We start from the raw sequence: 14,697 nt of genomic DNA, 5'->3' as shown, positions 1-14,697 counted from the left end.
GGGAACGGAGACGTCTATCCCGTCGCCACAGGGCTGCCCCCTGCTGTTTATCGGCCGGTCTCATTCTCCCGGCTTTCTCAGCGAAAAGAAGCTAATTTCCATATTTGCACCTGCTGCTTATATAGGCACCTGGCGGGGCGGCGCCAGCATTATGCAAATATCTCAAGGCCAAGTTCATTGGCGTTTTAGTAGTATACGAAGCAGATTGGTCTCTCTAAGTGAGTTCCCAATTCGTCGGTCACGACGTGACGTCTCCGTTCCCTCCTTCAGGGAACGAGGGTTACATCCGTAACCGAGACGTTCCCTGGGATCGAACCCACAATCGTTTGTACTACCAGCCGGCATTTTAACGTTGATTCAACATTAAACAAACGTCAAGGACAAGGTTGAATCAACGTTGAATTACCTTTTGATTTTGCAAATTCAATCAACATTGAACAAACTGACATTTTTTTTCAACCAAATTTTAACATTGATTTTAAACATTTTATTTACCTTTTGCAATCGTGTACCATTAACTGTTGTATAAACGTCGAAACAAGAACAGACATTATTTCAACCGTATTTCGACGTTGAAGGTCATTCATATGCCTGCTGTGCTGCTAATGCAATGCTGAGCTACAGTAACACATTTAATTTATTTTCTCTGCTAGCACCATGTCATGATCTACATTAAAGTATTAACATAACTAAATTAAATAATGAATACAATTAAGGATAGATGGTATTGTAAAATATCTTTTAAAATGACATAAGGGCAATTCTTCTACAGTATCTTCTGTTGTTGATATCAAAGGCAGTGCACCCATCAAACTCTACATTATTTCAGACGGATTGATCTTTTGCATTCTGTAGAGACTTAGCAAGCTCACCCCAGACTTTATTGAATGTAATTGACTAAAGTTTTCTGTAACTTTGCAAGAGGAATGCTAAGTGTATGACACTACATTATGTACTGCAAACTGGTCCACAAGGATCCATTGCAGTAGTATGCTTAAAGTCCACAAAGAAAGCAACAGACACCAAGGCAGCCTGCTAGGTTTTGGAACGGAGCCCGAGAGTGAGCGAGCTTTTATTCTGGGTGTTTTGTGGATTTATAAAGCAAGTGTAGAGATTTTCTGTGGAGGTGTGGAAACGGACATATGCCGAACTGAAGGGGGGTGAGGCTGAGATGAAAGACCCCCTGCTTTATATGTCATCTGTCAGCTGTAAGATGATAGGCAGAGAGTGAAGGAGGTTGGAGAGGTAAAGGAGATTCAAGACATGGTTGAAACACAAGTGTATTAAAATTCGCCCAACTAAGATCAATGTCAAATGCGGAACAAACATATAAGATGAGCTGCCAGACAGTAAGTTGGTCTGATGGATCGGACAGCGTCGTCAGTGCTGTTGGCAAGCTTCAGATATATGAACAGCAGAATATCTGATATGGTTTGATTTTTGTCCACCTACCCGACAGAATGGACTGCTGAAGAGAAAACTGGCAGCTAGTTTAAGAAGTTCTGGGTTCAATGGGAGTTAAACACAACCTGAAATTTAATCTGTGATCATGTACGGTATCCATATCATGTGTACTGTATCTTTTGCGTATATATTGTATATAATTGTATTGTGCATTGTTATCTTTGCCTTTACACATTTAATTTATGCATTTGGCAGACGCTTTTGTCCGAAGTGACTTAAAGTTCATTTCAAAGTATTCAGTTTTATAACATTTTACAGTTTTATAAAGTTGAATAAAAAAATCAATTGCATTTTTACTTTAAGCTCTATTGACAGCATTTGTAGCATAATTCAATTGCCCCAGTAAATAGTTTGAACTCGTATCCAAACTGGCTATGTTTACATGCACAAATTTTTGTCAATCAGACTAAATTCAATCCAAAGGCAGGTTACAACAGTATATGTATATGTATGTTCGTTTACATGTATTTTATTTTATATAATCTGAATCACAAACATCTGCGCAAGCGCACAGTAAGGGTTGCCAGATTCGTGTGTTAAACCAGCCCAATAGACATTCAAAACTAGCCCAAAAGCATCCCAATGACTATTCACAGCCCAAATACAAATAACTATCTTTCATCTTGAACCCACAGAAAAAAATCAACTCGCAGAAACACTTTAAAGTAGCCTAAATCTGAAATCTGCAAAAAAGCAGAAGACTTGGCAACGCAGGCACAGCATATCTCATCAAGTTCATGCTTCATCTCTCGATAAATTTACAAAGTCAAAGTTGAGTTGGAGAAAGTTGATCTTAAAAAGTTTTCAGATAAGCAAAAAAAAACACACTTTTTAGCACAATGCTATATTATTTTTTTATGTAATGTTATGAAAGACACGAACACTGCAGAATGTACAGCACGTGACCCCATTACCTTAATAATGTGTGTTGCCATTACGTTTTTCTTTGATGAGAATCATGTGATACGTAAATAAGAGGTAAAAAAGAGGTAAAAATAAGTCAAGAACTTAAGCACAATTCTTCTGCGCATGTCAACGAGGTATTTTTACATCCGATTGAGAAAATACTACGATTCATGCATTTATGCGTACTTTTCTCCTAAAAATCTGCCAATGGAATAAGAAAAAAAATCTAAAATTACAAAAATTAAAAAAATTATTTAAAAAAAAAAAAATCTTAGTATTTTTGTCTTGTTTTCAGTAAAAATATCAAAAATATTTTAAATTAAGATGCTTTTTCTTGTTGAGCAAAACGAACCAAGAAAATAAGTCTAGTGTTTAGGGCAAAAATATCAAATTGAAGTGATTTTGTGCATAAAACACACATTTTTCTTGAATTTTTCTTACATTTCTTAAAGCATCTTAATTTAAGAATTTTTAGATATTTTTACTAAAACAAGACAAAAATACTAAGATTTTTTTCTTGTGAATCATTTTTGCAGTGTAGTAACTCAAATTGAATCTGAAACATTTAAATGAATCAATTAACAATTTATTTGTGTATCACATTCAGGTAAATAAACTCTTTAAACTCAAGTGTCATCCAGACTGTCAAGCATGAAAGACTTCTATCGTTTTTATTTCAGTGCGTTATCACGTCTCACATTCGCGTCACTTTATTGCCCAATGTGAAAAGCCTATTACAGATTTTTCCAAATTTTATTATCGAGTACAAACTTCCTCACAAAATTTATAAAAGAAAAAAATTGATACATATGAGTCAAAGTACATTATCAAAATTAATTTGGAAAGCAAAGCTCAGATAGTTTGATCCTATAAGAATTTGGGTATCTTTTTGCATTCATAATGAGATGCTTGTTGTGTTTCTTCAAAATTTGGAAATCGAAAAATCTGAGCACAGTAAGACTTTAATATATGTGAGGTTACTGAGGGATTCAGCAACAAAAGCTGTAGAGAAGAACGAATTAAAATGATACCATATTATAAATGTGTTTGTGGTTTTCCTTTCCTATGGAAAAGAACATTAAACAGGGTTTATATTTCTCTAATAGCACCCAATCCAGCTATTTGAATCATGAGTAGCCCTTTGCACAAAGAGGAACACAAAAGGCCACAGAATCAGATTAGATCTCATTATATTGAGATCACTAAAGCCCTATTCAGACTTAGTGAATGGACTGCTGTCACAGGCAAGCACTTTTTAGCACCTTTGACTAAATTATAATAAGACATGATTTGTTTATACATCTACAGTACAGATGAAGATCATTCAAAGCCACAACCAATGGTTGTGCCTGTCCTACAGAATAAATCATTTGAAGTGGTTTGAATGGGATCCTTCACCATTCTTCATTCTCAGATTTTACACAAGGCCAGCCAATAACCCAACGTAATGATGCTATGATTAAATGTTGCAAATACATCTACATTCTACGCTTCAGCATCTATTTAAACGTACAAACAAATACTTTTTTTTATGTTTTTGAAAGTTAGGTATTAATACCTAATACCTAACTTAAAAAACATAAATAGTGAGACCAGGCTGGATAATCCGACTCGGCATGAGAGCGTTTTCAACCATCTGAGATTGAAGGATGCCGGTCAACTGCAGCACTTTTCTCGACCCCGTCTTGGCCCGTTTAGCGTGCGAGATGCATTTACTTCATCCCCAGGAGTCTCTTTGCACTCATCTGCTTCATTTTCTCTCTTTTTTTTCCTTTGCCAAAGGGCAGAACGTGTCGCGGAGCTGCAGGAGAATAAGAAGAGCTTTGACAGGAATATTGAGTGCACACGGACCTCACCCTCTCTCTTCATTACTGAGACCAGATCATGAATAGACGTGTGTCAAGGTGTGTATCTCGTACGCTGTGTGCAGATAGAGAAATCCTTGTGGACATAAAATGGGCCATTCATGCAGGACATGCAGCTTTTCCACCGTTACATATTCACTTTTCTTTTATCTGTTATGGGAATGCTTATTTACCTCTGTAGATAAAGATGCTGAAATCATGTCACAAGTATTTTACAAAAATCTATCAATTTTTCAACCCAGTCGTTGGGTTAAATTAACCCAGAAAATGTTTATATTTGACTCAACAATGGGTTAAAACAACCCAGCATATGTACAAACCAGTGGGTTTGGTTTGTCCATTTTTGACCCAATGCTGGGTTACATTTCAAGGTAAAAGTACAATGATTGTATGTCTTAAGAGAAATAAATCTTTATTTTATAAGGTTTTTAACTGAAATGTGAGTACCTCGATGACGTATGCAGTCGAATTATGAAACTTCGGAGGAAATCTTGGCCAGGACATGTCCGGGAAAATGACACGAAGGGTCACTTTAGCTTTGCATTGATGCCTTTAAGTTGCTTATCTAAATTCAGCATTGTTATACCAAGAACCGCAGGCATAAAACCAGCTCTCCTGTAACCAATTCAAGACCATTTCTCTCTGACTTCAGCTGATTTAGCATTGTCCTGTAATTATACAGAATCCAGACGTTACTTTGTGAGGACCGATTCCAGTTTTGTGCACATCATTGCAACATCAGCATAATTTTAGAGATTTTTTTTAAGATACATGACTTGTCAAATACATGCACTCTTTGAAAAACGGCACAAAAACTGTCACTTCCAAAACTGGGCTGCAAAATGTTGGGTTATTATTAAAAGCATTTTTAAAGGGTACCGCTCCAGTGACAGCTTTTGTACCTTTTCTTGTACAAGTGAAGTTGTTCAGTATTTTTTTTTTACAAATACATCTTCAGGGACGTTTGTTTTTTCTTCAGTGTATCTTTCCATCCTGTTAAGTCTTTTGAAAATGTCAAGTGACCGTCTCTTCTATGAAGTATTAGAATAGATTTGATGAATTCTGTTTTTTAGTATTAGTTGTTTTGTCTCTAAATATTCCATCCTGCCTTGACATTTCAGAAATGTGCATTATAATTTAATATAAATATCAAAGCACTATAACAGGAAATATCTTCAGCTCAGTGTTTTATGGATTTGAAATTATTTATATGGGTAAATAGATATAGCATTTGTTAATAGATTGTTCACTCAAAAAAAAAAACATTTATCCGGTACATTGACACATGGGGCGTAAACATTAACGCTAGAGGGAAGGCGTGTCTTAAAGCGTGGCCAAGGTTATTTGCATAAGGCGATCTAATTGGCTGATGCATTTTATGTAAAGTTTTAGCTCAAAATATCATATAGATCATTTATTATAACATGTAAAAATGTGTGAGCAAAAATGTGTGGTTTTGGGGTGTGTCCTTAAAAATGCAAATGAGTTGATCTCTGCCCTAAATAGCAGTGCTGTGGTTGGATAGTGCAGATTAAGAGGCAGAGTTAATAAGATCCCCCTCTGACATCACAAAGGGAGCCAAAGTTCACCAAGCTATTTTTTCACATGCTTACAGAGAATAGTTTACCAAAACTAAATTACTGGGTTGATCTTTTTCACATTTTCTAGGTTAATAGAGTCACTGGGGACCCAATTAAAAGACTTAATCATGGAAAAAGTTAGATTTTCATGATATGTTATCTTGATCCTCCTCTGTTACCATAGTTACCCATTATGTTGAACTGTGTCTTGTTTAGTTTTCTCTTTCGTTCATGTGTATTTTTACCTCTATATTAGTTCAGCTCAAGGTCAGTCCTTATTTTGTTTACTGTTGTGTTTTTTGTGGTTTACTTTGCCTCTTTGTTCCTCCTGTTGTTTCTTGCGTATTTCTAGTAAAACAGTAGTGTAGATAAATCATTTGAGTGTAGTTTTACTACTTATGAGCAGATTTTAGCTCCTGGAATATTTCTCAATGTCACAGATGAATGTTTTTTATACTGTATCTGCTCATACCATAAGCAGCATGAACAGCCCAGGATCAAATCCCAAGAGGAAAGAGCAGAGAAAATCTTCGGGCAAATACAGGTTTGAGGCAAGGTGCTAAGCTACTGAGACATTGGCTGGCATGTTAGTTTTTCCTGAATCCAGCTGGCGAGGTTTTCACCCAGAAGAAGCTTACAATGTGCTGTACACAATTCGGACCTTAATTGGGTGTAACAGTACAGACTGGGCATACAGTGTCCAGCGCATGAAGCTGCAGATGTACACCAGCTAAAGGTGAAGATGATTGTCTGCAGGGTGCTGATGAGATGTTCAAGTCGGTTTCTACATGGTGATAAGGGTTTACAGAGGATACTTGTCTTTTGTTGACTCGCCTGCAGGGATGTTGGTATAACTACCTTTCCAAAAATAATAAATCAGGAGATTTGAAAAGAGTCAGATGAAAAGAAAAAAGAAAAACATAACAATTAGCAAGAGTGAATGAACCCATCTTTGACCACGGGCAGGTCAAACGAGAAACCATTAAAGTATTACAGGACTCCTCTTTTTTATAAAAAATCCTGATAATTTACTCACCCCTAGGTCATCCAAGATGTTTATGTCTTTCTTGATTCAGTCGAAATGTTTTTTTTTTTTATTATTATTATTATATATTTTTTTTTAGTTAAACATTCCAGGATATAAAGGTCTTATCTAGCAAAACGATTATTATAAACCACAACTTCTCATCTTGCACTAGCCGTGTACCGCCAGCATGACCTTACATATTACATAATCACTTTTTTAAAGGTGCAGTATGTAATTTTTATAAGAATCTCTTAACGGAAATGCAAAATAATATACAAAACTATATTATCAGTGGTGTATAAAGACCTTTAATAATGAAACATTATGTTTTTATTACCTTAGAATGAGACATTCTTATGTACATACACGAGGGTCCCCTTATGCTGCGTTTACACCAACTGCGTTTCAGGTGTTAAAATCACGTCTAACGCGCCTAGTTTGTCTCTTGAACAGTTTGAATGCATTCGGGCATGTAGAGCGAAGTAGACGCGTGAGGAAAAAAACAAGCATTTGACGCAAGTCAGAGGCAAAATCCGCTTCTTGTGGGAGGGGCAAGTTCTATGCGGTTGTCTGTTTGCAGGATGGCTGATGTTGATTGTGCATTTATCGAGAGAGTTACTGGTTTGTATTTAGTCACCTTACCATATGGGGAAAATAAACGGCGTGGGTCAATAAATGTCACGTAAAATGTGTATTTACAACTTACCAGGTTTCCCAATGTCCTCACTGACACTCTTCCAAGCGAGGTCCTTTTTATTCCTGTCTCTATGGAAATAAGAACTTGTGTCGTATAGCTCCGGGTGACTGCTCACGGACAATATCAAGCCTTCATGCTGAATTAGTGACTCCGGGCGGGGCTACCGCCACAGCAGCAAGCAGGCTCCTGATTGGTTAACGCGGCGCGAAATTCCGCCAAAGTTAAAATTTTCAACTCAGTCAGACGCAAATTCGCGTGAAACGCAAAATGCACAAAAAGCACCATTCACTCGTACCACGCATGGCGCCCGTGGCGCGGATGAGGCATGTCTGGAGGTCCTGTGGCACGGATGAGGTGTGTAGTGTGGGGCGGTAGATGCTTTTCCGCCTCATTCGCGCTTCTAGTTCACGCAAATGAGGTGTAAATGCCTCTACCGTGCCGCGTTACACACCTCATCCGCGCCGCGGGACCTCCAGACATGCGTCAATGCGTCTTCACATTGACTTAACATTGAAATCACTTGTGCTTGCCGCCTCTACCGCGCTTGCCGTTGGTGTAAACGCAGCATTACATGGAAGTCGCCATTTTGTGCTGCCATGTTTCTAAAGCAGCCCTTAATGGACAAGCTTTTTTTACCAAGTTGTCTCCGACGATGACATGTTTTTCCGGTGGCGGCTACCGTAGCTTCTTTATGCGTTTCAAAACCGATGGGTGAGCAAAAAAAATCAGGGAATGTTTTCCTCAAAAAACGTAATTTCTTGTAAAATCTCGTCTGAACAAAGAAAGACATAAACATCTTGGATGACATGGGGGTGAGTAAATTATAAGATTTTTTTTATAAAAAGTGGAATATTCCTTTAAAGCTCTTTTATACTCCAATATTTGTGGACTTCATTCTCAGGGTGCATAACTAAAAATGCACATAACAAAGCTATGTGCATTCGATGAATAACCTGCTGGTACATTAAAAAATTTCTTTTTTAAGCAGACTTGCATGCATTTGAGAAAATACGTTTTATGAGAAGATGCTCCGTGTAGGTTCATGAACAAGAATGTGATTTGAATAACATGCAGGTGAGTAAATAGTCATAATGACAACACATTTAATGTAACTTTTTTTCAGTGAGCTGAAATTGCACTGCGACTCTTCATAAAAAAACTGATTCTGTGTGTAACTGCAGCCAATGAAAGGCCCCGGGCCTGATGACATCACAGACGAGGTGCTGAGAGCACAGAAACAGGCCAAATTCAGCAATAGAGAGGATTTGTGTGTAAAAGCCAATAACAGCAGGCCTAAGCCCTCCTCGCTCTTCAAGGACACACAGAGGTTACTGGACTCATTCACACACCAATTTACATTGATCAACCTCCCTCCAGTGTTGTTTATAGTGTTTATCTGCAGAGGTTTTCCACTGCAAAGTAACTATAAATCACCCAAAGATTCAATCTAGATGCGGAAAAAATAAAATACAATAAAAGTGCTCTCCAGGGATAACACGGGGGAGAAGAATAGCAGCTTGTTGAATCTTGTTAACCTCATTTTGTAGAGCGAAGCCCAAAAATTAAAATTCTGTCATTGTTTATTTTACACCGTTATAAATTAATAGATACATATGAAAGAAATCCCCTCTGACATATTTTAGATGTTTTCTGCTGTCAAGCTGTTTGTTTTTTGCACAATTATTTGTGCTATGCTGGTTGTTTCAATGGAAATCTGGATAATTTCCAGATAAATTAGGTTTTAGCTTCACGTGTGCTTGGGTAAACAACAACACCTGTCGTGTGAACATGTTTGCTTTCTGATCAAATGATCCACAGGTTCAAATCAACCGGCTCCATAGTTGTAAATGACAAATGAGATGGGGAAATTTATGCAAGATGATAAATATTTCTTTTTGGCTTAGAAAGTGCAATTTTTTTATTATTATCTTAAATTGTTTACCTTCTTTGCATATTTTTGACAAACAGCGCAGGTTGTTGTGTTGACGTTTTATAAGTTTTTCCATGTTGTTGTTTGGTGGCTTAATGTGAGATGTGTCACCACATTGATTTCTCTAGACAAATAATCCTTTTATCTTGATTTTTCTGTATGCTTCATTTTCCACTGAGGTGAAAGCTGATTTTAAATGTGCAAGTTATAGCCAACATTTTCTAGTATGACAGTACGGTTAAGTTAATATTCCTGTGTCAGTTCAGTTCAGCACTGTGATTTTATTAATGCTTTAATAGCACTGCAGTGTTTACACTTTATTGAAAGACTGAACCTATGAAATATTTGTGTTGTCTTTGTAGTTTAAATGGGATTGGGGTGGCACGGTGGGTAGCCCTGTTGCCTCACAGCAAGAAGGTCCCCGGTTTGAACCCGGCTAGGTCAGGTGGCCTTTCTGTGTGGAGTTGGCATGTTCTCCCTGTGTCTGTGCGTGTTTCCTCCCACATGCCAAAAACATGCAAGTTAGGTGAATTGGAGATCAGTGGCAGCTGGTGACTTCTCTTTCGGGGGGCGCAAATTCAAAATAAGTGTCATGTGTGTTGCTCGTCATGTCAAAATATGTGTTCGTTGAGTCATGTGAACCATGTGCATCATGCGTCATGTAAAAATATGTGCCTGCTGCATATGCGTTGAAAGAGTTTCTGATAACTAAAATAGACTACGCCATTGACCAACTAAAACCTGGTCTAAAGTCTATGGCGCAATATTGTTTTTGTTATTTAAAGAGCGCGTTTATGAGCGACCGATTATGAGACGTTAAAAGGCGTAAAGAGCTGCTTCAACTGCAGCCTGGTAAGTAAATAAATGCTTTGCTTTAAACAAATGCATCTGTTTTTAAATGCTATCACACGGATGTATTGTATATGATGACTCTGTACCTGTGGATATAATGACAGAGATGTTTTTACGTAATGCTTTTAAAAAAATCCATGGCGCTGTCCGAGTGCTGAAACGCTTCGGCTCTCCGCACGTTTGTAAATTCTTAATCTCTTGTTTGTATTTTTAGAGTATAAACCTTTTCTTGCATATTTGCAAATTATTTTATGAGATTACAATGATTATGTAGGATATTAATACATTTACAGCAATTAAAAGCCTGCTAATTTTACTTCCATGATTAAAAGAAAATGGCTTTTAAAGGTTTTCATTTTAAAAAATCAATACAAATAAAAGCAGTACAATTTTTTCTAACATTAATCTTAAACTGGTGGTTTTATTCCTCTGCTTAGTTTTTCAGATTACAAATTTTGCTTTCTAAATAGGGATAAGGCATGTCACCAGGTACAACTTGCTTTTAAAGCAACACCAAAGAGGTTTTTTTTACCTTAAAATAACGTTTCCAAAAAAGTTCATACACTCGAAACAGGGTGATATTCGCACATTCACTTTGCAGCCCTCTATCGGCCAAAACCGCACTAAAGAAGTTTCCAACTGTCGGGTCACGGTCCTTTAGTTCGAGTGAAAACTACAAAAACTTGCTTTACGGCAGACCTACAATCCAATCAGAGCCATCTATGCTGCAGTAAGCTAAATTATTTACGACAGTGGTAATGGACAATTCCAATTCCAACCTGTAGGGGGAGCAAAGAACAAAAACTCTTTAGTGTTGCTTTAAAGGGGATAAGAGTTGAGACTCTCAATGGTTTATTGCACGTTACGCCCAAAACACACCCATTACTCATTACAAAAATAGGAACAACCCTTTTAGGCCGTGCGCTTGGTGCATAAACCATTTTCCCCATCCTTAAATTAGCAAAAGTGGGTTCGGACACGTCCGTTTAGACTATGTGCTTAGATCGTTAAAATAGGGCCCTAAAACTCTGATTACACGTGAGATTAAGGGAGTATCTGCCAAACGTGAGCGTCTCTTTTATCCCCTTCGTAGCATCTGCATCAGACACATATTTTGACATGAAGCTTGATGCACATAAGTTTACAAGACATACATGACGAGCCACACACATGAAGGGTCAAATACATGTTGGGACGAGCTTCGCGTCATGTGCCCGGCACTGGCCGGCACACTGTTGGAGATACCAAATTGCCCCCAACCTGTGTATGGATTAAACGGTTCTTGCTATTAAGCCATAGATGCTGGATTGATGTGAAAAAAAAAGAAAGAAAGATGGGATTAGAGAAAGTAAAACTTTTAATTTTGATTCAACAAATCTATTCCAGAAACAGGCGAAGTTTAAGACAGTAATAAGTAGGGTAAAGGCTCTCGGGGAATATGTGTTTACAAATGTACGATAATGAGTGTCCTGCTGCGAAACTTTGTGACTTCCAAACTATAAATTAAAGCACTGAACTATAGCAGCTTCCAATAAACTTTAAGTCGAAATACGTTACTAAGTGCACTAAAAGACTGTTAAAACTAACTTAAACTCAGTATGTGGTCTCTGTGGTCTATTGCAGATTAACAAATTAACTATTATTGAAAGAAGAGGGAGCAAGAGGGCGAGAGACAGAGATTGGGACCTCAGAATAGAGAGAGAGAGAGAGAAAGTGGCAAGGCATTGATTGACGCTCTGGATGCTGCAGGCCAGACCGACATCAGCACTAAAGGATTCGATTGGAGGAGAATTGACCAGAATCCCTTGATGGAAGTGTAAGATGGTGGGACGTGTTTAATTAATGACCAACAAAACATGACTGTTAGGAGATTAACATAGAGGGAGGGGTGAAAGACGAGCAATCGATGAATAAATTGAATCTGATGACTGCAGCAAGCACCGATTTCATAACAAGAACACTAAAAGAATCAGCATTGAGTTGTGTGGCTGTATTGCATGTCTGCTAGCATTAAATGACATCTACAATAGGATACAGAAGTCCTCTCCAAAAATATAAAATGTAATATCTCATATAACCTGGAATGAAACTTTACATGGACTTTTAAGTTTTAAAACTAGCTGTTGGACAAAAGTACCAAATAAAAATAGATCCTATTTGAAATTCATTGACATTTTTTTCAAGTCTTCACAGCCTGATGAGAATTTGTACATATTTTACGAGTTGGCTTATAAGTATGAATTCGTACGAAGTGAATAGTACAAAAACATACAATAATCATAAAAAACAATAACGAAACCCCCGAAGGCAAATCGTACAAATGCATGAATGTGGTCATAAGAATCAATACGAATTAGCCTTGTCATAAAATATGTACAAATTGAGATAGAGTTTGTTTAGAATATCAATATATTATATAAAACAAAAACCTTTTTTCCATAGGTATAAATTACTGTACAAATATTTGAATGGGTTTGAAATTAAATGTTAATTTTTATCACCTGTGGTTATGAAGGTATCAATTGAGATATCAATTTACAGTGTCTGTCCAAACATAAAGTATATGCACAAGCTATACAACCTAATACCTGTGAATACAAATGAGATCACCCTGACTTTGACAAATGTTTATTTTGCATATGAGGTTGTTGAATTATTCTAGTCAAGTAAAATCTAGGCCGCTTTTAATTTAGTAATAAATGACGAAAGAATAATTGCAATGTTGTGTAAAATAATTATAGGAACTAAACCAAAGTCCAACATTTAATTATGTCAACTACTCATCTTGACTTTTTGGAATTAGATGAAAATCAATAGTGGCGTCATTAAATAAACACACAAGTAATGAAACGTCTGTCCGGGTAATGTATAGTGTGCCATTCACTGGCAAGATTTTTCTTTCCTTGATTATTGATGCTGCAATTCAAACAACCAGAAAATATTTCTCTCTTGCTTATTTTTCCTTCACCAAGGACACACAAACAACTCTCTGCATTTCTCGAATAGAAATAAACAATATACTGTATACAGCGGCGGGTGTGAATGCATTCAGCGGTGATCAGCAGTCAAAGATTGGGTTTTTCTGGGGCTTGTTTGTCTTTCCTATCCAGACTCTGTTTCATTATTCAGGAGAACAGCTGATGTGTGTCTTTCAGAGCAAGTGCTTCTCTTTAATCTACATATTAATTTCCTTCATTACAAACTTTCCAGAAAATGGTTTCTTTCCTGCACTCTCACAAAAATGGTACAAAATTGGTCACTGGGGCAGTACCTTTCAAAAAGTAGACTTTGTACCTAAAAGTTGCATATTGGTTGGTCAAAGGTTCATATCTGTACCAAAATGGTATGTATTAGGACCTTTTTAAAAGATAAGTAAGTAAACCACAAAACATGGCTTTAGCTGGATGTTCACAGGCAGGGTCACATGCCCTGTATATCTTTTAACAGATAATTTATCACATTACTCATGAGGAGGATATGAAAAACAGATCTTTTTTTTTGGATTATGGTAATGAGAACTGGAGGCAAAATGTGCTTAATTGTGATGTCAATAAAGTCACAACGCACAACATTTTTGGTCCTAAAAATAAGCTTCATTTTCTTCTCGATGTCTTAAATCCTTCCTTTGATTGTGAAGTGAAATATGAGCAGGATATTTTCTTGACGTGTTTCGTCATCCTCACAGTAGTGGATGTGAAGGGGAGCGAGTGAGTACAGATAAGAGAATCGGGATGAGTTAGAAGAGGAAACAAGGAGTGACAGATGAAAAGGATTGAGACACATGTGGGCGTGGTGAAGACGGCAGCGTTTACAATGTGAAACGGCACAATCAATCCCAACCAAATAGGGATGATTGATTTAGGGGCGTAACAAAGGAAAGAAATATTGAGAAGGTCGCATGGGCGAGAGAACAAGAATGTGAATGCATACTTTGTGTAGGAAGCAAGAAAATTGTGAAGACTTGAGTTGTACGATGAATGATGGATGAAATCAATAACATGATGTGGGTGAAAGTTCGACAACAAGAAAACAGACAGAGGAGAAAGAAAAAGAGATTCAAAAGTAAACGCAAAGCTATCAAGCAAAGAGCGTGTTTTAAACAATTTACTGTTCAGCAATGAAGCAACAATTTCCTGAAACCTTTTCTGAACAAAAGCTGTTTTTCACCTTCCTGAGACCTGCATGACATTTACAAAAAAAAGAAAAGCAAAGTGGATTTTTACATTCAATTTTTACTCTAACAGAAAATATGAGTGATGTTTGCCTGCGCAAAAGGGCCACCAGAATATGTTGCTATTGTAAATGTAGTCCAGTCGTTCCTGTGTGGTTGTGCAGTTGCCAAGGGTGCTTTAAGTGATGCTAGTTTGTTTCCAGGT

Source organism: Paramisgurnus dabryanus, chromosome 13 (assembly GCF_030506205.2).
Source record: "Paramisgurnus dabryanus chromosome 13, PD_genome_1.1, whole genome shotgun sequence".
NCBI lineage: Eukaryota > Metazoa > Chordata > Actinopteri > Cypriniformes > Cobitidae > Paramisgurnus > Paramisgurnus dabryanus.
Note: the sequence above shows the minus strand (reverse complement) of the source record.